At 45.6% G+C, this 17,460-nt stretch overlaps 1 pseudogene; it reads right to left on the bottom strand.

The window, feature by feature from the left end:
- The window catches only part of LOC121803987, a 39,114-nt pseudogene that overhangs the window by 19,556 nt on the left and 2,098 nt on the right, over positions 1-17,460 (bottom strand).

Below are 17,460 nucleotides of genomic sequence, written 5' to 3'. Positions count from 1 at the left end.
AAGTGAGTCTTTGTTATCGGATATCCAGTTTGCATCGCAGTACCCTTCAAGTACCGGGGGTATCTCGAAAAGTGTAGCCCATGATTTTGAGTATACTTGAGATACCTCAAAACTCTTACAAGAGCTTTCCAATGCTCTTTACTTGGATTGCTCGTATAACGGCTCAACTTGTTCACAATGCAAGCAATATCAGGTCGAGTGCAATTAGTAAGATACATAATGCATCCAATGACCCGTGCATAATCCTCTTGTGCAACGGGCTCACCCCTGTTCTTGCTCAGGTGAACATTTAGCTCTATAGGCGTTTTAGCCGGGATGCCATCATAGGCGTTGAACCTCTTTAATACTTTCTCAACATAATGAGATTGTGTTAAGGTGATTCCTTCGGATGTTCTTAGAATTTTCATTCCAAGAATTACATCGGCTAGACCCATATCCTTCATGTCGAAGTTTCTCTTTAACATGGCTTGTGTGTCGTTAATCACTTGAGTGTTACTACCCATGATTAACATATCATCAACATAGAGACACACTATAACGTATCCATTATCAGTGTTCTTAATGTAGACACATTTGTCACATTCGTTGATTTTAAATCCATTTGATAACATCACGTTATCAAATTTCAAGTGCCACTGCAACGGTGCTTGTTTCAATCCATAGAAGGATTTAACCAGTTTGCATACCTTTTTCTCTTGTCCAGGTACTACAAAACCTTCAGGTTGTTCCATATAGATTTCATCTTCAAGGTCACCATTTAGAAACGCATTCTTAACATCCATTTGATGAATCTCAAGATTGTGTACAGCAGCAATCGCAAGAAGCACTCGAATTGATGTAATCCTCGTTACAGGTGAGGAGGTATCGAAGAAATCGTACCCTTCCTTTTGTTTCAAGCCTTTGACTACCAGTCGAGCTTTATACTTGTCCACTGTTCCATCGGCCTTAAACTTTCTTTTAAGGTCACTTTCATCCCAGTCCTTGAACTCTTTTTCAACAACGTGGGCAGCCAACTTCTTCTTCGGCTTGCGGCAGTCTTTGGAAAAGTGGTCAGGTTTGCCACAGTTGTAGCAGTTGCCTTCAACCTTCCTCGCAGGCTGCTTCCTCTTGCCCTTGTCCTTTGCAGTTGGACGGGAGCGTTTGCTGGAGGGACTGCCCCGCTCCAACAGATTGGCCTTTGCAACAGGTGGGCCATGGCCCTTAGCCAACTCATCGTGTTTGCGCACGTCTGACTCCATGCGCAGCTTCACGATCAAGTCTTCAAGATTCATCTCCTTTCGCTTGTGCTTAAGGTAGCTCTTGAAGTCCTTCTAGCCGGGTGGAAGTTTTTCAATGACCGTGCCCGCCGTGAAAGCTGGAACTCTTGTACTTGGTCCATGATTGGTCGGGAATCGACCATTTTGTAGTCCAAGTACTTGGCTATTACAAATTTCTTAGTGCCAGCATCATCACTACGATACTTCTTATCTAGCATTTCCCACACTTGTTTTGATATGAGAATAGTACAATACACGTTGTAGAGACTATCATCTAAAGCACTTAAAATAAAGTTTTTACAAAGATAGTCTCATTTGCGCCAAGCATCATACTCGACGTACATCTCAACACGTGCCTCGTCCTCACTTGGCGGGGTTGGCTCGTTCTCCTTGAGGAAGTTCACGACGCCCAACGTTGTTAGGTAGAATAACATTTTCTGTTGTCATCTCTTGAAATCCGTTCCTGTGAACTTCGATGGCTTCTCGGTGGGTGGTATCATCCTTGGTGCCATTGGTGCCGAGTTTGTCCATGAAAGGGACCAAGTCCGTTGCACCCGTAGGAGCTAACAATTGGTTGGGGCACAATACCCCCCATAGTTGCGTGGAGCATGGAGGCCCCCGCATTCGTGCCGACCCCGAAGGATCCAGCACCCGTGCTACCCCCGAAGGAGCTAGCACTCATGTTGACCCCGAAGGATCCAATACTCGACCCAATGAAGGATCCAATGGAACCACTGAAAGTGAAACCGACCGATCCAATCGAGGTGAATCCGAAAACCGTCCCAAAGGGGTTGTCAAACACCCAAGGGGTTGTTGAGGAAGAAGTTGAAAAGCCAGGAGTCGGAATCATCGTTATGTTCGACGACGTATTGACGGGTGCAATGAGGGACACAGTGGATGGAACGGTGGCAGCGGTGGTAGACGGGTCAGTCGACATCTCCAAGCAAAGGTGTTGATTAAGTTCAGTTGGTGTGTGTAAACTCCTTTAGTGGCAAGAATATCTCGTCTTGCGAATGTTGATAAAAGTTTTGAGATACAAACTTGCCGAGCGAAAATTATACGGTAAAAACAAAGAGAATTACACGGAAACAACTGAAAAGAAATTACATGGAAAAACTTGTGGAAAGCGGTAGCCGAGTCGAGGAGTCCTCTTTCCGCAAGACGAGATACGCCCCGGTAGTGCTCTCGGTTTGGCGTGTCGTCCTCAAAGATAAAAACGGCTTCGTCTCTGAAGTAGCTGCACCGCTAGCAGCAGAGCTCCGGTGAACGGGAGTAAGGCGGGGGCAGAGCTTCGACGGGAAGATTATGTAGAGAGGGAGAGAGCGTGTATGCAAGAATGCTTGAGTTTGTTGTGTGTAGAATGCAATGGATGCATGCCTATTTATTGGCCAAGTCCACCCGCAGGGGTTGCTGGAGTCAACAGACATAACGTCTGTCATCAAGGCCATTGACCGTAACCGCCGGGGGTTACTGACTGGTGCACTAGCCTTCGGGAGCTGAAGAGACACGATGCATCTGGACATACTACACGACGGGATACACTATGGACCTCAGGGACCTTTTGTCTCCTGTTATGCGTCGGGGTCCAGTGGGGATAGCGTGGAGTTTGAGGTGGTCTAAAAAGAACAAGCGGGGCTTGAACAACGCTCAACGACCAGCTCCAAAGAACAGTCCAAAGACCACCCAAAGACCAATTGCCATGTGTCGGGGTCCAGCGGGGACGTTTAGTCTCCTGTTATGCGTCGGGGTCTAGAGTCGGGGTCCAGCGGGGATAGCGTGGAGTTTGAGGTGGTTTAAAAAGAACAAGCGGGGCTTGAACCACGCTCAACGACCAGCTTCAAAGAACAGTCCAAAGACCAACATCCACGGCACACGGGTCACGGTGCGCGGCGGCGGCGCGCTTGTGCGCGCGTGTGGGCTCTGTCGCTACACATAATAATTCATCTTATTAAATACTTCATCAAATAAGTTTATCATCCCCGATGTGGGATAATTAACATTTAGTTAATTAATCCCTTATTTTTTCTCATAGCTCATTTCTAGCTTTATTGTGACTAACTTTAATATATTATTTCTCACTTACCGGGAATCGAATTTGAGAAAATGAATATGCTACGGTTATCTACTCGGAACGTAGATCGATGCTATTGCATTTAATTTCACAGAATTAAATGTCTTGTAACATTTATTATTAGTTAAAGTCGTTTGACCAAGCACGATTCCAACCTGAAGAATAATGGACAAAATAAATAATGTGTTAAGTACTCACTCTGTTCCAACTAAGTTGAGTCATATTTCTTTTCGAACGTCCCAACAAAGTTAAAATCATTTCCTTTTTTGACAAAAAACAAAGCATCTAATCATTCTTACTTTACTCCTTATCTCTCCTACTTTTTTCCCCTATCCTATTTTATTTTATTATCATTTAACTCATTAATACAATTTCTTATTCTCCGTGTCCAAAAGAAGTGACACAACTTAGTTGGGACGGAGGTAATATAATTAAAACCAAACTTCAGAATTAAACTAAAATACAAATCATGAAATATAAACTATGTTACTAAAGCATTTCCAAGGTAAACTACCATACTTAAGACTATATTAAAACACATATTGATTTGACGGCAACTAATTAAGTCGATCCTTCAAATAAAAATAGTGTGCGACTAAATTACAAACATACATAAGGTACATGGAATTCTGCATAAGATCAATAAAACATGCAGAAACATTTACATCTATTAACATAATTAGCACATATTTATATTACACAATAACTAATATAATGAAGGCTATGTAATAACAGATAAAAACATGTATTTTATTCTTTTCTGCATCAGAAGAAGCATACCGTGGGAGACGGCAAAGGTTGATCTTTTGCCCCTTGCCCATGAACACAGGTTTCACCCTGTAGGAAAATCTTGTCATATGTAAATAGAATACTCCCTCTGTTCCATAAAAATAGAGACTTTGAGAATGACAGAGTTTTAATACAAAATTAGTAAGGTATGAGAGAGATAGAAAGAAAAAGTGATTGAAATATTGTTAGTGGATAAAGGGGGCCACCTCATAAGAGAGAAAAACTTGTCCAAAATATAAGTGGACTAATTTTATGGGATGGACCAAAATGAATAAAGAAGACTATTTTTATGGAACGAGGGGAGTATGCTGTATACCATCAGTAATCTTTTTCACCTGTAAGTGCCATATCAGAATGTGGGCAAAGATATCACTTGGTTGGGCAGCTCTAAGAAGGTAGCCCTCAACTAACTTCTGAAAATAAAAAATGCTTATATGTAAAGTACATTTCTGGTAAAATATTCAAGGTGAAGTAAGAATGCTAAAATATTGTCGTTAAATGATGATTTCAAGTATGATCATTTTATTAAATATGTGAATTCTAGAGGATTCTAGATTTCACATCAAGGGCAACTCAAGAGCAATGGACGCACGGCACCAAACTATTAATATCACCTAGCTTGCAGTTTACCAGATATACTGATTCACTGTAATATATGCTACTAAAATGTAATCACATGAGAGCAAGCCATGTTACCCCCTTCATCGTGTCTTAGTGCCTGCACCAGCTGAGGCATGAAGAACGTCAGGAGGATAAGATTCTAACACCATGAGAACATAAGCCATTACCTTTATATGCTCATATTGCACTTCTGTATGTTTGAATTTACTTTCACTCCATGAAATAATACTACATAGTGCTAACATGTAAATTTTTTGTCTCAGGAAAAGTTGATTAGTGTAGTTGGACTAGATGCATGATTTCAGTCTTCAGAAAAGAAATTGCTGGAAATCAATGATAGAGCAATTCGAGTAAAGGCAATCCTTGCAAACTCAGTCCATTTGTGAGAGCTAATTTTAAGCGGAGAAGAGCTTTCCCTGTACACAAGGTTAGTATAGGAGATATCATATATATCACCACCACTGAACTATAGTTTGAAAAGCTCAACAATCATTACTTTGATCCAACAGGGTCTGTCAGCTTGCACAACATAAGAAGTAAACAGCATAGTTATCCAGGATGATGGTGACCCTTCTGCAGAACATTACAATTTTCCTCAGCTTCACAAAACTCATGCATAAAGAACATCAAATGTTTTAGGGTCTGGGCCTGAGCACTTCAGGATCTTTATAATTATCTTACACAGTCATTTGTGGAGCTGCCATTTTCAACTCCCCTGGCTTTAGGATCATGTTGCGTTGGGTCCGCCCCCTCATTAGCAAGATGATGGACAAATACTAAAACGGATTGAGCTTCACACTGACCAAAATATTTGTTTCTCATATCATACCATTCCGGCTGGTGAGCTTTTGAAAAATGGAATAGAGTCAGAGGTTTACAATGAGCCAAAGTAAATAACCACTTCAAAATAAGGCTCAATTCAGCTCATTGTACAAGACTTTCACATTAAGACCCACTCGGTTAAGATGTTAAGAATATAAACTTACAAAATGATATACCTACTATATATTCTATCTTCCAGCAACTGAATCCCTGATCTGAAGTTCTGAAGGTTTCCCTGTGTTGGACACAAACAAAATTTCAGACCGAAAAGCATAAGCGTGAAGAAAGTTCCTGTAGCAATTGGTAGTCCCTTGTAACATCCGACCAAGTATCAAAAGCTGTTCAACACTATCGTGCTGATGTTAGGAGTGAAAGGCGAGGAGAGGGGTAGGGAGCACGAGAGGTGCACGGAATTACGACTTGTCAAGCGTAAGGCTAGTAATGGATGGAATTCGATCACTTGTATTGCAAAAAGAATAATGAAGAACACTCCTCCGCAGAGGCCTATGACTAAGTCGTCCAATTACAAATGATCTATCCAAGATGAATTGAAGTCCCTAATTACATTTATTTATACTAAACGCAGCTTAACTAAAAAGCATAAAACTAGGAATGCATGAAAGTAAGAAACGGCTGAACTGCTTGCCGAGCTGGGTGGCTGACTTCTTCAAACCCCTACGCTGGCTCCCTTCTTTTCCTCGCCGCCTCCAACCTCTTTCCCCTTTTTGCGGCGGGTGTACACCTTCCATCCACCGAGGCTGTTGACCGTATCAATTGCTCCGCCCGTCGGAACAGCCTTGTCCTCAAGGATGAAGAAAGGAAACTGTCCGCGGATGTCCGCCACGTCCATCCAAGTTGCCTCGTCATCCCCCAGGCCGACCCAACTAATGAGGACCTGGTCGACGGTATCGTCATCTCGGCGCTCGGTCCGGCGTGCCAGCACTTTGTCCGGAAGGAAGAGTGACGCGGCATCAACCAGGCTATCGGGCAGCGTGGCCTCCACCGATGCGTCTCCCACGGCCCGTTTGAGGAGTGAGACATGGAACACCGGGTGAATGCGGGCCGAGTCGGGGAGCTTTAGGCGATAAGCCGTCGTGCCTATGCGCGCCTCAATCCGAAAGGGGCCAAAGAACCGGGGTGCTAACTTCCTGTTACGGCCACTGAACAGGGAGGACTGACGGTGCGGCCGAAATTTCAAGTAGACCATATCCCCCACGCCGAACTCGTCGTCCCGACGCCGTTTGTTCGCGGCCGTCGTCATGCGGTCTTGGGCTCGCCCTAAGTGACGGCACAGCAACTTGAGCATCTCGTCGCGAGAGCGAAGAGTATCTAGCACGGATTGTGCCCGAATCTCCCCGGGCAGAAAGACGTGCAGCGTGGGCGGGGGTCGGCCGTACACCGCCTCGAATGGTGTCGTGCCCGAAGCCGAGTGCGTGCTCGTGTTGTAGCAGTATTCAGCCCAGCCCAGCCATTTTTTCCATTGTTTGGGCCGATCAGAGGAGAAACAGCGCAAATATGTTTGCAGACAACGGTTGAGTACCTCCATTTGGCCATCGGTCTCGGGGTGGTAGGCGGAGCTCATCTTAAGCGTGGTTCCTGTGGCCCGAAACAACTCCTTCCAGAATGAGCTGAGGAAGATGGGGTCGTGATCTGAAACGATAGACCGAGGAATGCCGTGGAGGCGAACCACCTCGTGCGTGAATAACTCCGCGACTTGGCGGGCCGTAAAAGGGTGTCGGAGGCCGATGAAATGAGCATACTTGGAGAGGCGTCGACGATGACGAAAATACAGTCCAGACCCCCTGCCCTAGGCAGCCCCGACACGAAGTCCATACTAATGTCTTCCCAGATTCGATCCGGAATCGGTAATGGATGGAGCAGTCCGGCCGGGGACTTGGTTTCAGACTTGTGTCGCTGGCACGTCGCGCACGCCGCGACGAAATTAGTAACCTGTTTCACCATCCCGGGCCAGTAAACATTCGAGCCGATGCGGCGATACGTGCGGTAGGCTCCTGAGTGGCCGTCTGTTGGCGTGACATGGAATTCGCCGCGGGATCCACGGCGAGCCGGATGGGATGACTATCCGGCCCTTGTAGAACAGGGTTCCGTGGATCAGCTCGTAGTGAGGGGAGCTTGGCTGGACGGCCTCCAGCGCGGCCTTGATCTTTGCGAGTGCCGGGTCGGAGGTGAGAGTCGACTGGACCGAGGACCACTCGGGCCACGAAGGGATCGAAATCGCCGATAAATCCAACGTGTCGTCGTCGCGGCGGGATAGGGTGTCTTCTGCCCGATTCAGCTTTCCCTCCTTGTAGATGATGGTGAAGTTGTAGCCCAACAGTTTGGCGGCCCAGTTTTGTTGTGCCGGGGTAGCTAGAGGGTGGGCTAGTAGCTGGCGTAGGCTACGCTGGTTCGTATAGACGACAAACCGCGGCCCAGTAAGTAGGGGCGCCAATGCTGGATTGCGAGGACGAGGGCCATGAGTTCCTTCTCGTATACCGATTTGGTTAGCCAACGTGAAGATAGCGTCTTGCTGAAGTACGCCACCGGTTGGCAGTCGTGCATGACCACTGCCCCGAGGCCACGGCCCGACGCATCGCATTCTATTACGAATTCCTTTGAGAAATTCGGCATCCTGAGCAGCGGGGCCGATGTTAATGCTGCTTTGATGGCTTCGAAAGCGGACGCCGCCGTTTCAGGCCAAGCCCAGGCCGGCTTGGAACGGGGTGTTGGCGGTTTCTTTAGGAGTTCCGTTAGCGGGGCGGCGATCTTGCCGTAGTCCTTGATAAACCAGCGGTAGTACCCTGTTAGGCCCAGGAACCCGCGCACACACTTCAGGGATTTCGGCGTCGGCCAGCAGAGGACAGCCGAGATCTTGGCCGGGTCCATCCTCACCCCGTCGAAAGACACAATGTGGCCGAGGTACTCGACGCTAGTCCGGCCCAAAAGGCATTTTTTTGCGTTGACGACGAAGGAGTGCGTGTTGAGCACCTCGAAGACCTTACGGAGGTGGCGCATGTGTTCCGCCCATGTGGCGCTGTAGACAATTATGTCGTCAAAGAAAACTAAGACGAATTTCCGCAGGGCTGGTCGGAAAATGTCGTTCATCAGGCTCTGGAAGGTGGCCGGAGCGTTGGTGAGGCCGAATGGCATCACTAGGAACTCGTAGTGGCCGGAGTGGGTGCGAAAAGCCATTTTCGGGATGTCGGCCGCTGCCACCCAAATCTGGTGGTATCCCGCCTTGAGATCGATTTTGCTAAACCACTTGGCCCCGTGTAGCTCGTCCAGGAGTTCATGTATCGCTGGGATAGGGTATTTGTTCGGCACTGTACGCTTATTGAGTTCCCTGTAGTCCACGCAAAAACGCCACGAACAATCTTTCTTGCGCACGAGCAGAACCGGGCTCGAGACTGGGCTGGTGCTAGGTTGGATGACTCCAGAGGCCAGCATCTCGGCCACGAGCTTCTCCATCTCGTCCTTCTGCAGGTGATTGTACCGGTAGGGGCGTACGGAAACCGGGTTGGTGTCTGGGACGAGCGGGATCCTGTGATCGGTGCGGAGATGCAGAGGCAAGCCGGCGGATTCCCGTGTGGTGTCTGGAAACTCCCCGATCAATCCCAGGATTTGCGATCTAGCCGACGGGACGGGTCGCCCTTAAGTGAGACGGGGCGGCCATGTACTCGGAAGTCCATGGTCGAACGCTGCCAATTCGCCATGACATAGCCGAGGGACGCGAGCCATGCGACCCCCAAAATGACGTCAATGTTCCGGAGGGGAAATACATAGCACTATTCCGAAAGCGTTTGGAGACTGGCTTCGACGAGGCTGTCGAGTACGAGGGGTTCGGAGAATACCCTTTCGTGGCTGACCGATTTGAGTGGATCTGGTAAGAGTGCGTCTAGACCATGGTTTGGGAGGGGGTCGGCCGCTGAGGTTGGGCCGATGCCATGATGTCGAGGTCTAGGGCCATTTCGACCGCATCCTCATAGGTCGTGATTTTGGCGGCCTTCATTTGCAGCCGCACCTCGGGTCGGAGGGCAGCCATGAAAAAACCCAAGTATTGCTGGCACGAGATGTCCGGTACCTGTGCAAGGCGCGCCTCAAAGGCCGCCACAAATTCCGCCAGCGACCCGGTGTGTCTTACCGCCGCGAATGCTTCATATTCGTTCAGGGCCCCGGTGCCTCCGAAACGCTTCATCAGCTCTCTTGCGAACCGAGCCCATGTCAGATCCGGGACTCGGTGTCGTAGCAATTGGTACCACGGCAGGGCCTCTCCCGCCAGTGCCACCATCGCCAAGGCCACCCGATCCTCGGAAGCAGTCCCGGTGATCAAGAAATAATGCTCAGCTCGTGCCAGCCAAGCGAGGGCATTAGAGCCATCGAATGTGGGCATGGGCGACACCGAGGCGCCCCCGGCCGCCTCTGTTTTTGAGGCGTGGTTCGCTGAAGTGGAACCATCCCCGGGGTTGGATGCATCCTTGAGGTTCAGGGACGCGAAGCCTGCTCGCATCTCCAGGAGCATGGCCGTGAGTTCGGAACGGACCTCGGCTACCTGGTCCTCCGTGTGGCGGAACTGAGTGTTGAGTTCCTTGACAGCCGAGTCCAATGAAAGATTGCTCTGACGCAGATCCCCGGTCGCCTTCTCCAATTCCTTCAGTCGTGAGTCGCCCTTGAGTTAACCATCGTTCACCGCACCAATTGTTAGGAGTGAAAGGCGAGGGGAGGGGTAGGGAGCACGAGAGGTGCACGGAATTACGACTTGTCAACCGTAAGGCTAGTAATGGATGGAATTCGATCACTTGTATTGCAAAAAGAATAATGAAGAACACTCCTCCGCAGAGGCCTACGACTAAGTCGTCCAATTACAAATGATCTATCCAAGATGAATTGAACTCCCTAATTACATTTATTTATACTAAACGCAGCTTATCTAAAAAGCATAAAACTAGGAATGCATGAAAGTAGGAAACGGCTGAACTGCTTGCCGAGCTGGGTGGCTGACTTCTTCAAACCCTACGCTGGCTCCCTTCTTTATCTCGCCGCCTCCAACCTCTTTCCCCTTTTTGCGGCGGGTGTACACCTTCCATCCACCGAGGCTGTTGACCGTATCAGCCGAACTATCTGAGAAGACAATATTTCAAAGCAATGAGTTAACATGTATTCATATGCACTTTATAGCTTAAGGTTCCCACAGTAACAATATATTTTTTCATGCAACATTTATATTTCCAGGCATCATTGGCAGCTTATTAAGTACTATGTAACATTTAGGATCAGAACAAAATTTTGATACAGACAAAGGAGACTTTGAATAAGGCCTACAAGAGTATAAGATTGAATCTTACTTCAAATCGATCAAAAAAAGAATCCAAGCCACAGCCTATGTGCCATTATTTGTTCAACCGGATCCTTCTCTGGCCGCAGCTGGGGTTCACCAGCAAAAAGTTGGGGCCTCAACTTCGCAGAAGGTCCATAACACCTTATATCCGAAGCAAAAAGGCCTCGCTTAGTGTCTATTGTCCATAACCAGGCATCTACCAGCTCAGCAAGCACAACAGAACCCAACTGAGGAGCAGCAGAAACCAGCCATGTCCATATGAACACGCCAGTCTCCACAGCATCAAGTGTGGTTAAGTAAGCTGGACACCAGCAGAGAAGGCGCAGAAGTTGAGAAAAGCTCTCAGGATTTGATTTTGAATCTGAATCCTGATAAAATATGTTAAATCATGTGTTTAAAAAAGAAAGAAAATTCACGTCATAACTAATACAAGGAGAAGTTTACAAAATGTTATTACCAGATTGGATAAAAGCAATGCAGTAGCTTGAGAACAAGTTTCACGGAAAGATGATTTGTCTACTTCTTCCCCTTTCTCCGCAGCAGTTAAAGCAGCCGTACAAATTTGGAAAGCAATACCTCATTGAACGATTCTTTTTTAGGCTGTGGTGGCTGTGCTGATCCATCCGGATTATCTAGATTGAGAGCACCAGTAGATTGATCAATGCTCTCATTATAACCTTCTCATTCCAGCAATTTCTCCTGCATGCTTACACTTTGCTGTCGCACTGACCATACCAGTACCAAGAACCTCCAAATTGAATCCATCCATCAACTTCAGATTCCCACCAGACGCCGCCGCGGCTGCAGCCATAACTGCAGGAATGTTTGCAGTTTTTGGACCATTCCAACAATCCTTTTTACCTGTGCCTATCCGTATCTCAGACAGTAGAGAAACAACATCAGCTGCTGGCTGTGTTCTCTGCCGTGTATTAGCTTTGCAAATGTTTTCCTGAACATAGAGAAGGTACAAGCAAAACTGAGTCTCCATTTGGAAGGATAGAGGAAAGATTAAGAAGAAAACACAAAGAATATCCAGTGAAGAAAGTTATAAACCTGAAGAAGACCCTGACTGGTGCATGGAGCATGTGGAAGTGACACAACAATCCACTCACGGACAACCTTTTTGGTACAAAGTGCGGACACTGGTAACGTAAGCAGGATCACTCACTAGAGCAGAAGGTGGATCATTATGCATTGAAAGCAGAAGAGCATCCAGACAAGATGAATTCCACAATATCTGTAAGTCATGTAACCATTTAAAGTTATTCTTGGAAATGTGAGCTAGAAAATGAAGAGAGAGGAGATGACAAACCATAGGGAATGTTACCTGAGGTAATCTATCTCTGAGTTGTGTTAACAAAGTAAAAGATATATCCCGTACATGCTCATCCCTCTGCGACAAGTCATGGACCGAGAGAGTAGACTCTCTAATCTCAGCTTCAGGCCCAGTCACAGATGCTCTATCCTCCTGCAGCAAATTGCAATTGGACCATGACATTTTGGAAAGAAATCTCCCAGTAGATAATAGAATAAAGAAAAAGCATAGCGAAAGAATTAAACAGAATACATAATTAAAACCCAAAACAAAAGAATTACAGGATTATATAAATTAAATAACAAACTAGTCTTCGTAAAGGTGTCCAACAAAATGAGAACAAGTTATGCAAGCAGTTATCCAAATATAATAAAAATTCCAAAAAGTTTCCCAAAAGAACATGTCAAACTTGTGCAGATCTGCAAACAAGACAAAAGAGAAACAAGGATGAAGAGGAGAATAGCAGCCAAGTTATTGCGGTTTCAAATGCCCGCTGAACAATAGCAGTCAAACATTGAGATACAGCCGGCATAAGATTAGGACTTCTTAGGTATTCAAAGGCGCAGCTGAAGGCACTCCGAGACGCAGTTGAATTTGGGCCTCCATTGCTGCTAAATCGTATTATCTCCAGAAATGCTACTGCTAGAAGATAGGTAGGTTACTTTGACACCACCTGCAGAAGTCACATATATGGTATCCATATTTTTAGGATTGGAGCCACCTCTTAAATAACAGAAGGGTGACTAACTTAACTTTAATAAAGCCAAACATAGGTCTGGTTGGCCTAAATAGAATGTACTATTGAATGACCTGAGATTGTACTCATTGCAGAAACCTCCACTCGCCCTCCTAAAGCAGCAGCAAGAGCACTTCTTTGAGTACCAGCAGCTGTCTCATTCCCACTCCCACGACGACTACCTGGGTGATGCAGAGCATTGAGTTCCAACTCATCTTCAACCCATTTCACCTGAACACAAAATTTTGCCAACAAAAAAATTACTTATAACAAATAAGTACTTAGTACTTGTCATTTAAAATATCAATAATGGCACCAAATAACGTACATAAAATATCAATAATGGCACCAAATAACAAATAAGTACTTATCACAACCCTCATGCAGGAGCTTCGAACTCCTCACTTGGCACCCACCCAACCACTCTACGCTCACTGCCACAATTCGCAACCTCCGCACGACAGTTCATCCAACACAACCGGCCAGGACTCAGTCATCCCAACATCTGCACCCCCATCCTCAGTTTCATCACGTATTATCAATGGCCTGATTCCATCTCCGCCTATTCGCTTAATCTTGCAAGTCATTCTTCTAATCCTGCAGCAGATTTGAATTAAGCCATGCAACAAACCAATTTTAGTCCAACGCCCAAATCTCAGACGCCTCAGTAGGGGTTCATGGTGAGTTTCGCAGTTCCTCTCCATAATCAGACAATCTCGATGAGGACACCACATGTAGCCAAGGTGCTAGGCCATGCACGAGTTGTTGTCCCGCTTCTGCAGCATGTATGAGTCAAAGATTTTCAGCAGAGATGCAGGTCGGGAGCAATGGTGCACAGTTAGGTTAGGCGCAGGGTTACTGTAGAATTTGGTGATAGCGATGAAATCAAAACAATCAAGAACGAAGCAACACAAGGATTTTACGTGGTTCGGTTTAAATCAAACCTACATCCACGGGAAACTATATGAGAAGTTTATTAACGAGTAAAGATGGAGATTACAATGGGAAACACAACTAGGAATGAAGAACAATACACGCACGCTATCTACTCTCAAGATACGAGCTCAAGGATTTCTCTATTCTTTCCTTCTTTGATTCTCCTCACATTCTTGCTGGAAAGAGTAGCTCCCTATACATATATACTCAGCATGCAAACGTCCAAAACCGCAATGCCTTGATGAGAAACAAGTCTGTTACAACCAACTCTCCAACCGCATGCATGGTTAAGTTTCTGTTTCATCCGAGCCTATGAGCTGAGCTATCTCATCCGAACCAGCCTCGAGCCGAGTCACCTGGCCATGAGCCGAACAATCTCCACCTTGGACATGTGAATCATTCCCTCATACTTTGTCTCCATCTCAACACTCCACCTCACTGTGCCACACTTACTAGCCTTAAGCAATGTTCTAGCTTGGAGACTAGTAGTGCCTTAGTCAATGCATCAGTTGCATTATCTTCCGTGCCAACCTTCAACACCTCTGCTTCACCCTTCTCAATCATATCTCTGATGAAATGCAGCCGAATGTCTATGTGTTTACATCTTTCATGGAACACTTGGTGTCTTGCCAGACTAATGGCCCCAGTATTATCACAAAACACCTTAACTTTCTTTTGTTCTACTCCAAAATCAGCCAAGATTCCCTTCAACCAGATCCCTTCCTTCACTGCCTCTGTAAGAGGAACATACTCAGTCTCTGTGGTGGATAGAGCAACAACCGGTTGAAGTGTGGATTTCCAACTAACTGCAGCACCATAAAGCTTGAATATATAACTTGTTTGAGAATTTCTGCTGTCCAAATTTGCAGCATAATCAGAGTCACAATATCCCATCAATGGATCATCAACTCCAGAATCAACTCTCTTGAACAATATTCCAAGGTTCTTGCTGCCTTTTAGGTATCAGAGTGAGTGTCACAAGGCCAGATTTGGCTCATGGAGTGAGTGTCACAATATTCCAAGGTTCTTGCTTTGTATCTGATCTTGTTCCCATCAGAAACCTCCACCTTCTTCTTAAATATCCATTTGCATCTCACTGGTTTATGAGAATATGGCATGTCAGATATGATCCATGTTTGATTTTTCATGAGGGGCTCTATTTCTTCTTTCATAGCCTCAAACCATTTTTCCCATTCATTCCCTTTCATTGCTTCCTCATATGTGGCAGGTTCATCAAACTCTATGCATTCTCCCACATGAAGTGCAAAATAGGTCATCTCATAATCTGAGAATCTGGATGGCAGCTTTGGTACCCTCTTTGGTCTCTCTCTTGCCGCATTTGGTATTGTGGGGGTAGTTTGTGAAGGAGCAGCATCATGCTCAATCTCTAAGTGTCTTATATCATTATCTGCATCAGTGGCTATAGTGTCATTATTATCCACTGGCTCAACCTCAACTGATGCAGTCCTTCTTTCTTTTGCAAGGTAAGGCATATAAGCCTCATCAAAAGTGACATCTCTGCTCACTATCAATTTTCCATTTCTAGGTTCAGTACACTAGAGTCTATAGGCCTTGGAACCACTCTGATATCCCAGAAAAATACACCTCAATGCTCTAGACTACTACTTTCCCTGCTTGACATGTGCATATGCTCTACAACCAAAGGATCTTAGCTTGCTGAAATCAGGTAGATGGCCATGCCATCTTGCATCAGGTATGTCAAAATTCACTGCTGATGAAGGGGACTTGTTTATTATCACAGCAACAGTTCTTCTTAATATGCCCTGGTTTATTGCAGTAATGACAACTGCGGGTCTCCTTCCTTTCTCCTTTCTGCTTTTCTTGGAAATTCTTGGAGGCTCCAGATTTAGGCTTATGCTTGAACTTGAATTTCTTGATATTCAGGACCTCTGCAGATGCCTCAGATTGCCCATTCTCAGACCTTTGCAAGATTTTTGACTTTAAGGCTGTTAGTACTTCCATCAGTGTAATGGACTTCTCCCTTCCATACAACATAGCATCCTTGAAATGTTCAAACGATATGGGAAGTGCATTCAGCAATGCAATCGCCTTATCCTCCTCTTCCATCTTAGCATCAACATTCTCCAGATCATCTAGAATCTTGTTGAATTGATCCAATTGATCCTCAATCGGCTTATCATCACTAAATCTGAAAGAGTATAAGCGTTGTTTAAGATATAACCTGTTGGGCAGCGATTTGGTCATGTAGAGATCCTCCAGTTTCTTCCATATCGTAGCTGCAGATTCTTCTCTTGCAACCTCTCTCAATACTTTGTCATCCAGATTCAGAATGATCACGCTCTTGGCTTTCTTCAAGATCTCGATCTGCTTCGCATCAGATTTATCATCCTTCTCTCCTTGCTCCAAAGCTTCATCTAATCATTGATGAGTAAGTAATGCCCTCATCTTGATTTGCCATAGACCAAAATCGTTCGAGCCATTGAACTTCTCGGTCTCGAATCTAGCCATCGCCATCGCCTTCCTCACTTCCCACAGACGGTGCCAATTGTAGAATTTGGTGATAGCGATGAAATCAAAACAATCAAGAACGAAGCAACACAAGGATTTTACGTGGTTCGGTTTAAATCAAACCTACGTCCACGGGAAACTATATGAGAAGTTTATTCACGAGTAAAGATGGAGATTACAATGGGAAACACAACTAGGATGAAGGACAATACACGCACGCTATCTACTCTTAAGATACGAGCTCAAGTATTTCTCTCTTCTTTCCTTCTTTGATTCTCCTCACATTCTTGCCGGAAAGAGTAGCTCCCTATACATATATACTCAGCATGCAAACGTCCAAAACCGCAATGCCTTGATGAGAAACAAGTCTGTTACAACCGACTCTCCAACCGCATGCATGGTTAAGTTTCTGTTTCATCCGAGCCTATGAGCTGAGCTATCTCATCCGAACCAGCCTCGAGCCGAGTCACATGGCCATGAGCCTAACAGTTACGGTTGGGCCCACCTGCCGTTCAATGTTTTTCCGGATTGTCCAACCCGTTGGTAGTGCGACTCCAACATCCTAATGTTTGATGGGGTGCAAGGCAGGCACATTCAACCATGGGTTGCGCTCTTTTGGATCTTCTTTTTTTGCTCTTACCCTAAAGTCTGCAAGCTTGAGTACGAGCTTCCTCCGGACAACGCAATGCATTTAGGTTTCACTTCCAGCCTTCAGGACAAGGCTGTTTCGACAGCGGTATAATTGATACACACTGGCATTAATGCAGCAGCCATTTCAGCTTAATGATGTAGTTAGTGGAAGATAATCAAGGGTAATCCGCTGCTTGGTATTGGAGAAGGCAGAGGACAAAAACCTTTATAATGCATTATGATTGTAATTATTGTCTTTTACATTAGAGCCAGTTAGTGGAGTTCCTCTATAATGTTGTGGGGAGGTAAGAGAAGAGAGAGATTGTTGAATATTGTATAGAATGGCTTTTGCCGAGGCTTTCCATAAAGGAAAGAAGGCTTTCCTTTGTTGGAAAGAGTTAACTATTTGCACACTTGTTTATCAAGGCTTTTATGCGTTATGTTCTTTTGCAAACATCT

Source organism: Salvia splendens, chromosome 5 (genome assembly GCF_004379255.2).
Source record: "Salvia splendens isolate huo1 chromosome 5, SspV2, whole genome shotgun sequence".
Lineage (NCBI taxonomy): Eukaryota > Viridiplantae > Streptophyta > Magnoliopsida > Lamiales > Lamiaceae > Salvia > Salvia splendens.
The sequence above is the reverse complement of the archived record's forward strand: the minus strand, read 5'-3'. Positions and strand labels throughout refer to the sequence as shown.